Source organism: Lolium perenne, chromosome 5 (genome assembly GCF_019359855.2).
Source record: "Lolium perenne isolate Kyuss_39 chromosome 5, Kyuss_2.0, whole genome shotgun sequence".
In the NCBI taxonomy this organism is placed as follows: Eukaryota; Viridiplantae; Streptophyta; class Magnoliopsida; order Poales; family Poaceae; genus Lolium; species Lolium perenne.
The window spans coordinates 3,309,707-3,322,447 of NC_067248.2; the positions used below are offsets into that span (position 1 = coordinate 3,309,707).

A 12,741-nucleotide genomic window follows, 5' to 3' on the forward strand; every position below is an offset into this window, starting at 1 on the left:
CTAGGAGTTGAAGCTGGCTTGATCCCCAGATACGCCAAGATCTTCTTCGTGTTGGGCTTGGCCGCCTTGATCAGCGACCTCCATCTCGACTGCTCTATCTGACTGGTGTCGCCAACCTTCATCCAATCAAGCGTCTGTTGGCTGTCAGCAACCAGGGCAACAGTACTCTCGACAGCAACCTTCATATTCTCCTGACGCATCTTCAATCCCAGGTCTTCCGAAGCATTAAACATCTTGGCGAGGTTAAGGAAAGTTGCGGGTTCTTCTTTCTTCGGGAAGAAGTAAGGGAACAACGCTGACAATCCTGCATTAGCATTTGCCACGCCTTCACGAATTTCGCGCCCGTGAAACTCCAGAAGAGAAAGTGCGTCAAGAAGAGAATCGTTGACAGGATTATCCAGATCAAAATCCTGGTTTGTTTGGGCTGCCACACGAGACAAGACATCAGTCAACAACCAAGAAACAGGAAGTGCAGTAAAATAAAAGGGATTGATAATATTACTCAGAGTACGTCGACTTTGCGACTTCAGACGCTTGAGGATTCCTTCGTCACGAGAAGCTTGTGCAGCTTTGTGCTCATCCAAGGCAGCTGTCGCATCCTCAAGTTTCTTCTGCAGTTCCTCGACACCAGCAGCTTTCGCCTTAGCTTCATCAGCTTCGACCTTGGCTTTGCTAGCAGCGAGTTCGGCTTTCTTGCGAGCCGCCTCACTTTGCTCGAGTTTTTGAGCAAGTGCGTCGACACGTTCGTTGGCCTCTGAAAGTTTTTCTGTCGAGATATGAAAAAGAAAGAAAAGAAAGATCAAAAAATAGCGACAAGCAACAGGAATAGAAAGTCAAAGAAAAATAGCAAGTATAAAAGTCGTTACCTTCGGCTCTGGCGGCATATTCACGGTACCCAACAAATTGGGACCCGATCCGAAGAAGCTCTTTGATCATTGGCTGTTTAAAGGTAAGTATATCAAAAGAAACATCGGCATGAAAAAGAGAAAAGGTGTGAAAAAACAAAATAAGGAAAATATAGATGTCGACAAACTTACATCATCTAAGAGCAGAGTCGACGAACTGCCCAACTGAGGGGTAGGATTAACAATCTTTTCAACCCGTGCCCTTTTTGGTGAAGGGGCACGGGGGCTCGAAGGAGGAGTAGATGTATCAACATTTTGTTAAGGAGGCGACGATTCCTCCACTTCAACTGGTTTTTCTGAAATAACTAAAGTATGTGACGTGCTCGTTCGAGCAGCCACATCTAAAGTTGGTGTTTCTTCATCATCACTGTGACAAAATAGTGGCAGCATAAAAAGCAAGGCAAAATAAAATTCTTCAAATAGAAAAGGAAAAGAGCAAGGAACCTACGAGCTGATGATACTCTCAAAGTATGGATCATAAGCTGCTTTTTGAGGTGCAGGAGCAGTTTCTTCGGGTTTCGAGGTCCCGGAATCTTCGGCATTGCTCCTTTTCCTTTTGCTCTTCGGAGAAACAGCAGGAGGAGGAGATTGTGCTGATGTTGTATCTTCAGAGGCAGCATCCTTCTCAGTAGATCCCGCAGATTTTCGAGAATCTGCGGGTTCATTCACAAAAGAGGGGGTCTCCGGGTTGACATCATCGACAACGGCTCTTTCTTCGACCTCTCCATCCTCAGGAAGAGGAGGAAGGGAAGCCATAGTAGGATGATTCTACAAGAAAATAGTGACAAAAGAGAATAAGTGAGATACCACTGCAATAAGATACAAGGAACAGTTCAGAACAAGATAGAACTTCGAGAAGACAAAATACCTCGGGAAGAGGATTGGAAGCACTGTATGGTTCCACTCGACAGGAGGAGGGAATAGGATCCTTCTTGCCTAATCGAGAAATTCTTCGAACCAATTTTTCCAGATCCTTTACAGAAAGATCACTGGAGATTCTGTTGGCGTCATTTTCACCAGAATACGTCCAAAGGGGATTTTTGCGAGCCTGAAGAGGCTGCACTCTAATCCTAAGGAAGTAGGCAGTAATTTGAACACCAGATAGCTCTTTGCCTCGAGTGTTTTGAAGATGACGGATACGAGCCATGAGCGCCTCTGTCGCTTTTTTCTCTTCTTCAGAAGCTTCGGCATCCCAGGAACGGCGACGCTGAATCCTGGCACTTCCGTCAAAAGGAACTATGTTGTGCTCCACAGAATTGGCGCTTTCTTCATGGATGTAGAGCCACTTTTTGCGCCATCCTTGGACAGAATCAGGAAACTTGACGTCGAAATAATCGACATCAGTCCGAACACAGATAACAACGCCACCTATGTTATAAGTGACGTTGTGGGAGCCATTACGGCGGAGGCAGAAAATGCGCTTCCACAGAGCCCAATTGGGAGGGATTCCGAGGAAGCATTCGCAAAGTGTGATAAAAATAGAAATGTGAAGGATGGAATTGGGAGTCAACTGGTGCAGTTGAATCCCATAAACGAAAAGAAGGCCGCGGAGGAAATCATGAATTGGGGTTGAAAGGCCGCGGATCAGGTGATCAACAAAACTAACCCGATACTCCATTGGAGGCTTGGGGTAGCTTTCTTCGCTAGGAAAGCGGATGGCGTCCTCCTTCGTCATGAGGCCGAGCCTCTTCAGCGTGTTGATGTCTTGATTGGAGATTTTGGATCTCTCCCACTCAAGATCCTCGGCGGCCATCTTGGATTCCGGCGTGCTGTGGCGAGTCAGACGCGTGCGCGGTGGCATCAACGGCAGCGGGCAGAGCAATGTATGTGCGAACGGAAGATTGGAGAGAGTTGGGCGCAGGGGAAGTTTTGCAAGGAGGAACAGGTAAGCGGCGCAAGCAAGGGGATGAACGGAGGTTGAAGAAGGGTTTATATAAGAATCGGGTGAAGCAGTGTGCCGTTGGATGAAGAAATCGTGTGGTGAGAATGGATCTTCTAGACACAAGGGCAAAACAGTATTTTTATTGAGATAGGCGTTACCGTACGTGCGCCAGGAAAAGCGGAGGACGTGTGTCCACTACTTGCACGACGTGTCAACGTGGTCGAAGCAATGGACCCACAGGGCAGAAAAATCACGACTATTCGAGAAGGATGAAGTAAATTTGATTAAGGGAAGTATGTCGACAAGAAAAACAAAAGAAAAGTGGCGACAGAAAGAATTATTCAATACTTCGGGAGCCTTTGGTCAAATACAAGTTTTTGCCCAAATGCTCGGGGGCTACTTCAGAAAAAAGTAAATTTTCGAGTATGACAAATATAGAAATTGCGGGAGCCTACAACCAAGCACAAGTCCTTGGCTGTAGCCTCGGGGGCTACTCCCATCGGGAGCGCTGTTCGCGCACCCGAGAGATAAAAAAAAAAGAGAGAAGAAGAAAGAGATCATATTGGGAAGTAATGAAAATATAGCGACAAGGTGGACTAAAATGTTGAGCCTACAACCAAGCACAAGTTCTTGGTTGTAGCCTCGGGGGCTACTCCCATCGGGAACGCTGTTCGCGTGCCCGATGAAATTAACAAAAATAGAAAAACAAGAGAGTATATTTCGAGTTATAATTAACTCTACATATACTCCCATCGGGAGAACAATATAAGTCATATATGACTCGATAAAATGTGCCATTCCAACAGCCGGAAAAGCACTCGACAATATATTCTCAGAACGCCGAAGTTGCGATCAATTTCTGAATGCCGCAAATTTGCGAAGGTAAGACCCCAGATCCGTTCTGTTGGGCGTGGCATCGCCAAAGACTGCGCTCTGCTACTTTTATCCGTATCAACAGATACGAAGAAAAATCCTAACGGACGCGTTAGGTACCCGATAAATTTGACTGGGACTCGACGAATGGTAAGACCTTAAGCGGCACTGTCGACGTTTACACCAAGATTCCCGAGATCATGTCCGGGGACGTGATTTTGAAGTAGGTTTTTGCGGATTGCCACTAGAGCAGTTAACTAGTACCTGATCCGTCAGATGAACTAGCCCCAATTACCAGTATCCCTGTACAATATAGAATTTTATGTGAAGAAATATAAAAGGTTAAAGCTTTCGAGTAAAAATAAACAATGGAGATTTTCCCTGACTCTACGATTCAAGCAAAATCTCGGGGGCTACTGACATAGGCATCCCAAATGGGCCTGCCGAAGATGGTACCCGGGGTTTACTGGAAGCCCAATACCCGAAGAATAAGAAGATTCGGGAGCCCAAGATTTACTAAGGAAAGATAGAGTTGTAATAGGAAGTGTTGTTTGTGATCTGGCGGGATGAGTTAGAAACCGTCCCGGACTATGTAAACTTGTATAGCACGAATCCCTCGGCTCCACCTCATATATAAGGGGGAGTCGAGGGACAAAGAATCAATCGAATCATTGTCTGCAAACCCTAGTTTTCATAGTCGTCGAGTACTTTTCGGCTGAAACCTTCGAGATCTACTTGCCCTCTACTTCTAACTAAACCCTAGCCTACAATCCATAGGCATTGACAAGTCAATACCTTGTCACTCGGCGTTTGGGGCGTTCGGCAGCGTTCGGCGGCGTTCGGGGCGTTCGGCGGCGTTCGGGGCGATCGACGGACGACGGTGTCGACGGCGGCGGCTGCAACGGACGGCGGCGATTGACGGCGCGCTGCGCGTGGTCGGTGTTGTGCGGCGGGCAACATATATAGCCGGGTGTGTTGTGCGCGCGGGTCGATGATGCACGGGGTCAATCAAACTATAAAAAAACAAAAATGGCCAGGCCGGCCTCTCTCTCTCTCTCCCTTCTCTGTTTCTCTCTCTCTCTCTCTCTCTCTCTGTGTTCCACTGCATATGTACGGCGAGGGCGCGCGGCGCGTGGCGCCGGCGGCGACCCTGCCGGGAGGGCGGCGGCGAGGACGCGGTGCGCGGCGAGAGGGTGTCGGCCCGCGGCGAGGCGAGCGGCACGCGCGCGGCCGGCCGTCGGGCGAGGAGGAAAGCAGGAGACGACGAGGGCGAGGCACGCGACGGCGGCGGCGACGTACATAGGCGGCCTGACGGCGCGGCAGACGGCGGCGTGACTCTTCGGGGCGGCGGCGCGTCGTCTCTGCGAGAGGTGTCTCCGGGGCGGCGCGGCGTCGTTCTGCGAGGAAGAAGTGTGATCGATACAGAGCGGCGAACCGCCGCTCAATTTATAGTTCGGGCCTTCCGCGACTAAAGGGTTTTTCGCTGGATTTTCGTTCCCGCGCACCAACCGCGACTAAAGGTTTTTTTTCAATTACTAATTAATTTCAAATTAGAAGAATACAAAAAATATATCAAAAAATTCAGAAAAATAAAACTAATTTATTTTAAAATCATAAAAATACAAAAAATATATCAAAAAATTCAGAAAAATAAAACTAATTCATTTCAAAATCATAAAAATACAAATAATATATCAAAAAATTCAGAAAAATAAAACTAATTCATTTCAAAATCATAAAAATACAAATAATATATCAAAAAATTCAGAAAAATGAAAATTAAAACTAATTCATTTCAAAATCATAAAAATACAAATAATATATCAAAAAATTCAGAAGAATAAAACTAATTCATTTCAAAATCATTAAAATACAAATAATTCCCGCCTCCTGTCATTTCTTCCCGTCTCTGTCTTCCCGCCATTTCTTCCCGCCTCTGTCTTCCCGCCTCCTGTCTTCCCGCCCCTTGCTTCCCGCCTCTGTCTTCCCGCCTCCTGTCTTCCCGCCCCCCGCTTCCCGCCATTTCTTCCCGCCTCTGTCTTCCAACCTTCTGTCTTCCCGCCCCCATTTTCCTGCCATTTCTCACTATATATATGTAGCCCGGCTTGGCCAGCATTTTCACATCTCTACAATCTCTCATCACTCTCTCATGGCTTCCACTGTACCCACTCTAACCTACCAGCAGGTGGAGGAGCTTTGCGCCTCGAACTACCCTTGCGCACCGGGCTACCGCGTCCCCGCCGGCTGGAGCCTAAGCGCCGGAGGCATGCCGGTCCCTCCCGTCCCTCGGGGTACTGCGCGTCGGGCGGCCATCACGAACCACTACTACCTAGACATCACGCCGGAGCAGCGGATGAATCCCCGCTGGCATCCCGACAACCAGCAGACTTGGGACGCCTTCTTCATCAATCGGCGTGAGAGGGCGCTCGCCAGGTATGAGGAGGACGGTCTGCCTCCTGGGAGCTTCCACGAGGCCAGCCGTCGGCTATGGTGGGGCGGCCGGACTCTACAGAGCATCATGGACTATATCACGGCCGGCGATATCTCCCGCCTGCGCTACCCTCAGTACCAGTAGAGGTTCGAGCCACGAGCGCCGCCCGACGACAGCGACGACGATAGCGACGGCAGCGATGACGACGGTGGCAACTTAGAAGGCGACGACTACCAGTACAACGGCGGCGACTACGAAGACTACGAGCATGCATATTATAGGCCTGGGCAGGAGTATGACTAAATCACTCCAACATTCCAAGATGTACTCCTAGGCCTTTGGATCATCGCATGATGTACTCGTTTTCTTATCTTTCCTTTTCTTCGGTTTTCTACTCATGTCCTTCACATAGAAAACCTGAGCGACATCTTTAGTCCCGCGTTACACATGCGTCCTTATCCCACCGACAGAAAATGAAAATGGCAAATTTGTTAATTGAAAATTGGACTAAAGGTTACACATTTTTGTCCGGGAAGTTCATGTCGCGCCGTGGCTGCCGAAATCGCCACGCGGCCACGTCGTAAGCGCGCGCCGCCAGCTCCAGCGTGTTGTACGTGCCGAGGGTGAGGCGGAAGCCACCGGCGCGCATCTCGGCGTAGAACCTACCGTTCGGACGCGCTCAGACGCCACGGAAACCGGACGACCCGCGGCGGCGCGGCGGCATCCCGGAGACGAATGAGCGGAGGCGGGCCAGTAGAAAAGGGGAGCTGATCCAAACACATCACAGATAATATAATTCACATGATCCATACAAAGTTTGGAACAAATTTTCCTCAACAAAGTTTGTTACAATAAATTATTACACATCATTTCTTCCCTTGTGTCCCTTGCTTACGATTGTGCCGTAACCATGGAGCATCCTCATCATTTAACCTAATGCTTGGGTCAGTGTTCACTTTGAAGGGCGGAATTTCACCAAACTTATTATAATCTTCTGACATGTCTATCTTGTCCTCCACTGCCACGATGTTTCTTTTCCACTGAAAGAACTATGTGGCGCTTTGGATCATTACATGATGTACTCATTTTCTTATCTTTCCTTTTCCTCGGTTTGCTACTCATGTCCTTCACATAGAAAACCTGAGCGACATCTTTGGCTAGGACAAATGGTTCGTCAAGGTAACCAAGATTGTTGAAATCCACCATTGTCATTCCGTATTGCTCGTCCACCTTTACCCCACCTGCTGTTAGCTTGAACCATTTGCACCGGAACAAAGGGACCTTAAAGGAGGGTCCATAGTCAAGTTCCTATATCTCCTCTATGTAACCATAATATGTGACCTTTTGCCCATTCTCGGTTGCTGCATCAAACCGGACACCACTGTTTTTGTTGGTGCTCTTTTTATCTTGGGCGATCATGTAAAATGTATTCCCATTTATCTCGTACCCTTGGAAAGTCGATATAGTCGACGATGGTGACTTGGCCAACATGTACAGCTGATCTTCAACATCATTGTCACTCATTAAATGTTTTAGCAACCAACCGCCGAAAGTCTCCATGTGGGCATTTGTAATCCAGGATTCAGGCTTTCCCGGGTTGTTCGAGCGTAAAATATTCTTGTGTTCCTCGAAGTATGGAGCCACCAAGCTGGAATTTTGTAGAACTGTATGGTGTGCTTCAGTCATAGAATGGCCGTCCATACATATCGTTGATTTCCTTCCGATCGTGCCTTTTCCACTTAGTCTCCCCTCGTGCCACGATTGAGGAAGACCAATCGGCTTAAGGTCAGGAACATAGTCAACACAAAACTCAATTACCTCCTCATTTCCATAGCCCTTGGTGATGCTTCCTTCTGGCCTAGCACGGTTACGAACATATTTCTTTAATACTCCCATGAACCTCTCAAAGGGGAACATATTGTGTAGAAATACAGGACCGAAAATGGAAATCTCTTCGACTAGGTGAACCAGGAGGTGCGTCATAATACTGAAGAAGGATGGTGGGAATACCAACTCGAAACTAACAAGACAATGGACCACATCGTTCTATAACCGTGGTAGATCTTCTGGATTGATTACCTTCTGAGAGATTGCATTGAGGAATGCACATAGCTTCACAATGGCTACTCGAACATTTTCCGGTAGGAGCCCCCTCAAAGCAATCGGAAGCAATTGCGTCATAATCACGTGGCAGTCATGAGACTTCAGGTTTTGGAACTTTTTCTCTGCCATATTTAGTATTCCCTTTATATTCGACGAGAAGCCAGACGGGACCTTCATCCTGCTCAGGCATTCAAAAAGATGACCTTCTCTTCTCTGGCAAGAGCGTAGCTGGCACGACCTTGAAACCGTTCCGAATGCCGGTTATCTGGGTCTTTCAAACGTTGCTGGTCCTGCCGTGCTTCCTTTGTATCATTTGTCTTCCCATACACGCCCAAGAAGCTTAGCAGGTTCACGCAAATATTCTTCGTAACATGCATCACGTCGATTGCAGAGCGGACATCTAGGACTTTCCAATATTCTAGCTCCCAAAATATAGATTTCTTCTTCCACATGGGTGCGTGCCCGTCAACTCCCCGCGGAACTGATTGTCCGCCAGGACCCTTTCCAAAGATGACTTTCAAATCCTTGACCATATCAAATACATCAGCACCAGTACATTCCGTAGGCTTCGGCCGGTGATCTGCCTTGCCGTTGAAATGCTTGCCTTTCTTTCTTAAGTTATGATATCGGGGAAGAAATCGACGATGCCACAGGTACACATTCTTCTTACAATTAGCCAAATATATACTTTCAGTCTCATGTAAGCAGTGCGTGCATGCATTGCATCCCTTATTTGTCTGTCCCGAAAGGTTACTAAGAGCAGGCCAATCATTGATAGTTACGAAAAATAACGCTCGTAGGTCAAATTCCTCTTCTTTGTGTTCATCCCACACACGTACACCAGGTCTGCCCCACAACTGTAAAAGTTCATCAACTAATGGCCTTAGGTACACATCGATGTCGTTGCCGGGTTGCTTCGGACCTTGGATGAGCACTGGCATCATAATGAACTTCCGCTTCATGCACAACCATGGAGGAAGATTGTAGATGCATAGAGTCACGGGCCAGGTGCTATGGCTGGAGCTCTGCTCGCCAAAAGGATTCACGCCATCTGTACTTAGACCAAATCTTATGTTCCTTGCGTCACCTGCAAAATCTTTGAACTCTCTGTCGATCTTTCTCCATTGCGTTCCATCAGCGGGGTGTCTCAACTCCCCGTCTGACTTACGGTCCTCTTTGCGCCATCGTAACAACTTGGCATACTCTTTGTTCCTGAACAAACGTTTCAACCGTGGTATTATAGTAGCATACCACATCACCTTGGCGGGAACCCTCTTCCTGGGTTTCTCGCCCTCAGCATCGTCACCAGGGTCATCTCCTCTGATCTTATAACGCAATGCAGTGCATACCGGACATTCATTCAAATTCTCGTATTCACCGCGGTAGAGGATACAGTTGTTAATGCATGCATGTATCTTCTGAACCTCTAAACCTAGAGGGCAGACAACCTTCTTTGCTTCGTACGTACTGGCGGGCAACTCGTTATTCTTTGGAAACATATTCTTCATCATTTTTAGCAAATTTTCAAATCCTGAGTCAGATAGACCTTCATGTGCCTTCCATTTCAGCAAATCCAGTGTGCAGCCCAGCTTTTTCAGACCATTATCGCATCCTGGGTACAGCGACTTTTTGTGATCCTCTAACATGCGATCCAAATTCTTCCTCTCCTTTTCAGTTTCGCAGCCTCTCCGTGCATCAGCAATGGTGCGACCAAGATCATCAGCGGGCTCATCACGTGCCTCTTCTTCACCTTCCCTTTCACCTTCCCCTTCTGCTTCCCCTCCTTCAGCATCCTCCATGAAAGTATCACCGAAATGATCAAGATAGTTGTCATCATCCCCTTCTTCATTTTCTTCCATTCTAACCCCTCTTTCTCCATGCTTGGTCCAACAATTATAGCTTGGCATGAAACCGTGCCGAAGCAGGTGCACGTGAACGACTCTTGAGGAAGAGTAACCCTTCTTATTCTTACAGTCAGCACATGGACATATAACAAAGCCCCCCTGCTTGTTCGCATTAGCCACTGTGAGGAAATCATTCAAACCCGTAATGAACTCGCCCGAGAGTCGGTTACCATACATCCATTGCCGATTCATCTGCATTATTATTATATAAAGTATATAATTAACCATCATGCATTTGATAAACTAACTAGCTAGAAATAATAGAAATTAAACTGTAAACTACACATGCATATTTATCAATGACACATGAAATGTTCACGTTGCTAACCGCGATCGAGGAGGAAAAAAAATGAGAAAGCTTAAGTGTGGTTCAGACACTTCATATCATGTTTGTTTTATGTGAACACAAGTGGCATCATGCTCTCGGGCATTTCATCGAACACCTCTTGTGCATAAGAGGAGAAAAGCCAAACCCACCACCCCTTGTGAATAGAAGTGAAAGACCAAAAGCTCACACACAAGCCAAGTGTGCTGCAGCAGTATTTATAGTGGTGGCCTGAGAACCTTTAGTCGCGGTTGGCCAGGCCAACCGGGACTAAAGGTGTTCCCGTACACCAGCTGTCCACCCAGGCCGTTGGGCCCAGAGCTTTAGTCCCGGTTCCCTGCCGAACCGGGACTCAAGACCCCATTAGTCGCGGTTTAAAATGTTTGAAGACTAATGGGGTGGTATGGAAGCCCCTTTTTCTACTAGTGAGAACCACAAATCTGTTAATGATCATCAACAGCGGTATAAAGAACAACAGAGATAATAGAAATTACAAAAAGATCTTTGAACCACGTAGCGGAGACTACGAACCCGGAATTGTAACTCAAATTTTAACTAGCACCGTTGTCCTCTTTCTGCAAGGAGAGGTGGATATATATAATTAATAAAGGAAATCTTATATCATCAGGGCAACCAAGTCAATAAATTCTACGATTCCTAAGCTACCGAGTGAAATTTGCAAATGAATAAAAACGAGAATTCAGGAGACACAAATATTTACGCAGTTAGGGAGTGTTGAGTCCTTTTAATATGAGACGCTCAGCCAATTTCCATAAGATAGGGAAAATAAAGAATAGTACACTTTAGATACTCCCTCCTTCTTAGTTTACTAGTCTTTTCCGTATCCCTAGGTCACCAATTTAACCTATATAATTTAAATTATATAATACAAAAATTATATCATTAGAAAATAGAACATCTAAACTTTCTAATGATATAATTTTTATAACATATAAGTAATGCTAACTTGAGCAAATTTGCGATCTAGGGATACGCGTACGCCTAATAAACTGTGAGAGAGGGAGTAACAAAACACTCAAAAATAACATCCAAGATTGAAGTGCAACGAGTTTGAGCAAAGTACGAGGAGGAGTAGAGTCAATAGAAACGAACTAAAAAACTAAGTATAAAACAGTGGATCAACTAAAGATCAATAATATTTAAAATTTAAAAATCAATCTGCCGAATCACTCGCGCAGTGGAAGATTCTCCGGAGACTTGTTTTCAGTGAACTTACCGGCAGCTTCTCGCACGCACGTTTGAACAGGGGAGTGGGCCATAGGCTCATACCATCGTCCCTGCGCGTGGCGTCGATCGCAGCGGATTATCCTTTCTGAGACTGCCTGGTGCCCGTCGCCCCTCCCTGGGTCATCGTCGTGGTCGTCGCCAAATAGCTTGAGGATAACTTGATGCAGCTTGAGGCTGGCTATTTCAGCCACACGCCTGTAACAGCCCCGAGTACTTCGCAGGCGGTGGTTACACCGCTTTGACTCAATTTTAGTCTGTTTGCCAGCGACGCGTTGCCTTCTAGAATAGAACTCCTCCACGTCTTTCTCTCCTCATCTCATATCGCTCAATGTCCGGCGGCAAGGACAGAAATTCTTGTGCACCCATGGAGAGGCAGCGACGGCCGTGCGTCGTTGTCTCCGCTCCGTTCGTCGCCTCCTTGGTTCCTTGGCGGCCGGCGCTGTTACTTCTTCACCGCGGCGGTAGCTGCAGTGGCTGTCGGCGTGCCCGTGCTCCACGGCAAGCGGCGGCGGAGGATGGCACAAGGTCATGCCCAACGCCGCACCTCCTCCTCTTCTGCTTCCATGCCGCCGCGGTCCTCAGCCGCGACCCTACGCGCCCGCTCCAGAAATTCTAGCCCCGGCCACACGGAGGTGCCTCAGATCCCCTCCCTATAGGCCGGCTTCTGCTCCTTTCTCTGGTCGCCGTGGTTCCTATCACATAATTTTGTCGCGGCCCTCGTTTGCTGCGGAGAGGAGGGCATCGGCGCCCTACTCCCCTTCGCAGGCGATTGGCGGCGCGGTGGAGCCGGTCAGCCCCTCCTCTTCCTTTGGAGGTGCCTTTCTTCCTCTAAAAACGATGGATTTATCTTCTCCCCGTCACCCAGCTCCATGGGGCGACCGCTCGCGGGCGGCGCGGCGACGTGCGGGTGGAAGGGCCGCGGGCGGCGCAGCGACGCGCGGGGACGGCGGGCGACGGCGCGGATACCCGTGCCGGGCGGGCGGCGAGCGGCGACGCGCGGTGGGGAACCGCTCGCGGGCGGCGCGGCAACGCGCGGGCGACAGCGCGGCCACGCGCGCCGGGCGGGCGGC

At 48.1% G+C, this 12,741-nt stretch overlaps 1 long non-coding RNA gene across 1 annotated transcript; it reads right to left on the reverse strand.

The window, feature by feature from the left end:
• Nucleotides 1-508: 508 nt before the first annotated feature.
• LOC139831192 (uncharacterized) lies at nucleotides 509-1,187 on the reverse strand. Its single transcript, XR_011745860.1, has 3 exons — nucleotides 1,038-1,187; nucleotides 867-939; nucleotides 509-766 (listed from the first exon to the last, which is right to left on the reverse strand). It is a non-coding gene; the product is annotated as an uncharacterized lncRNA (long non-coding RNA).
• Between the last annotated feature and the right edge of the window lie 11,554 nt (nucleotides 1,188-12,741).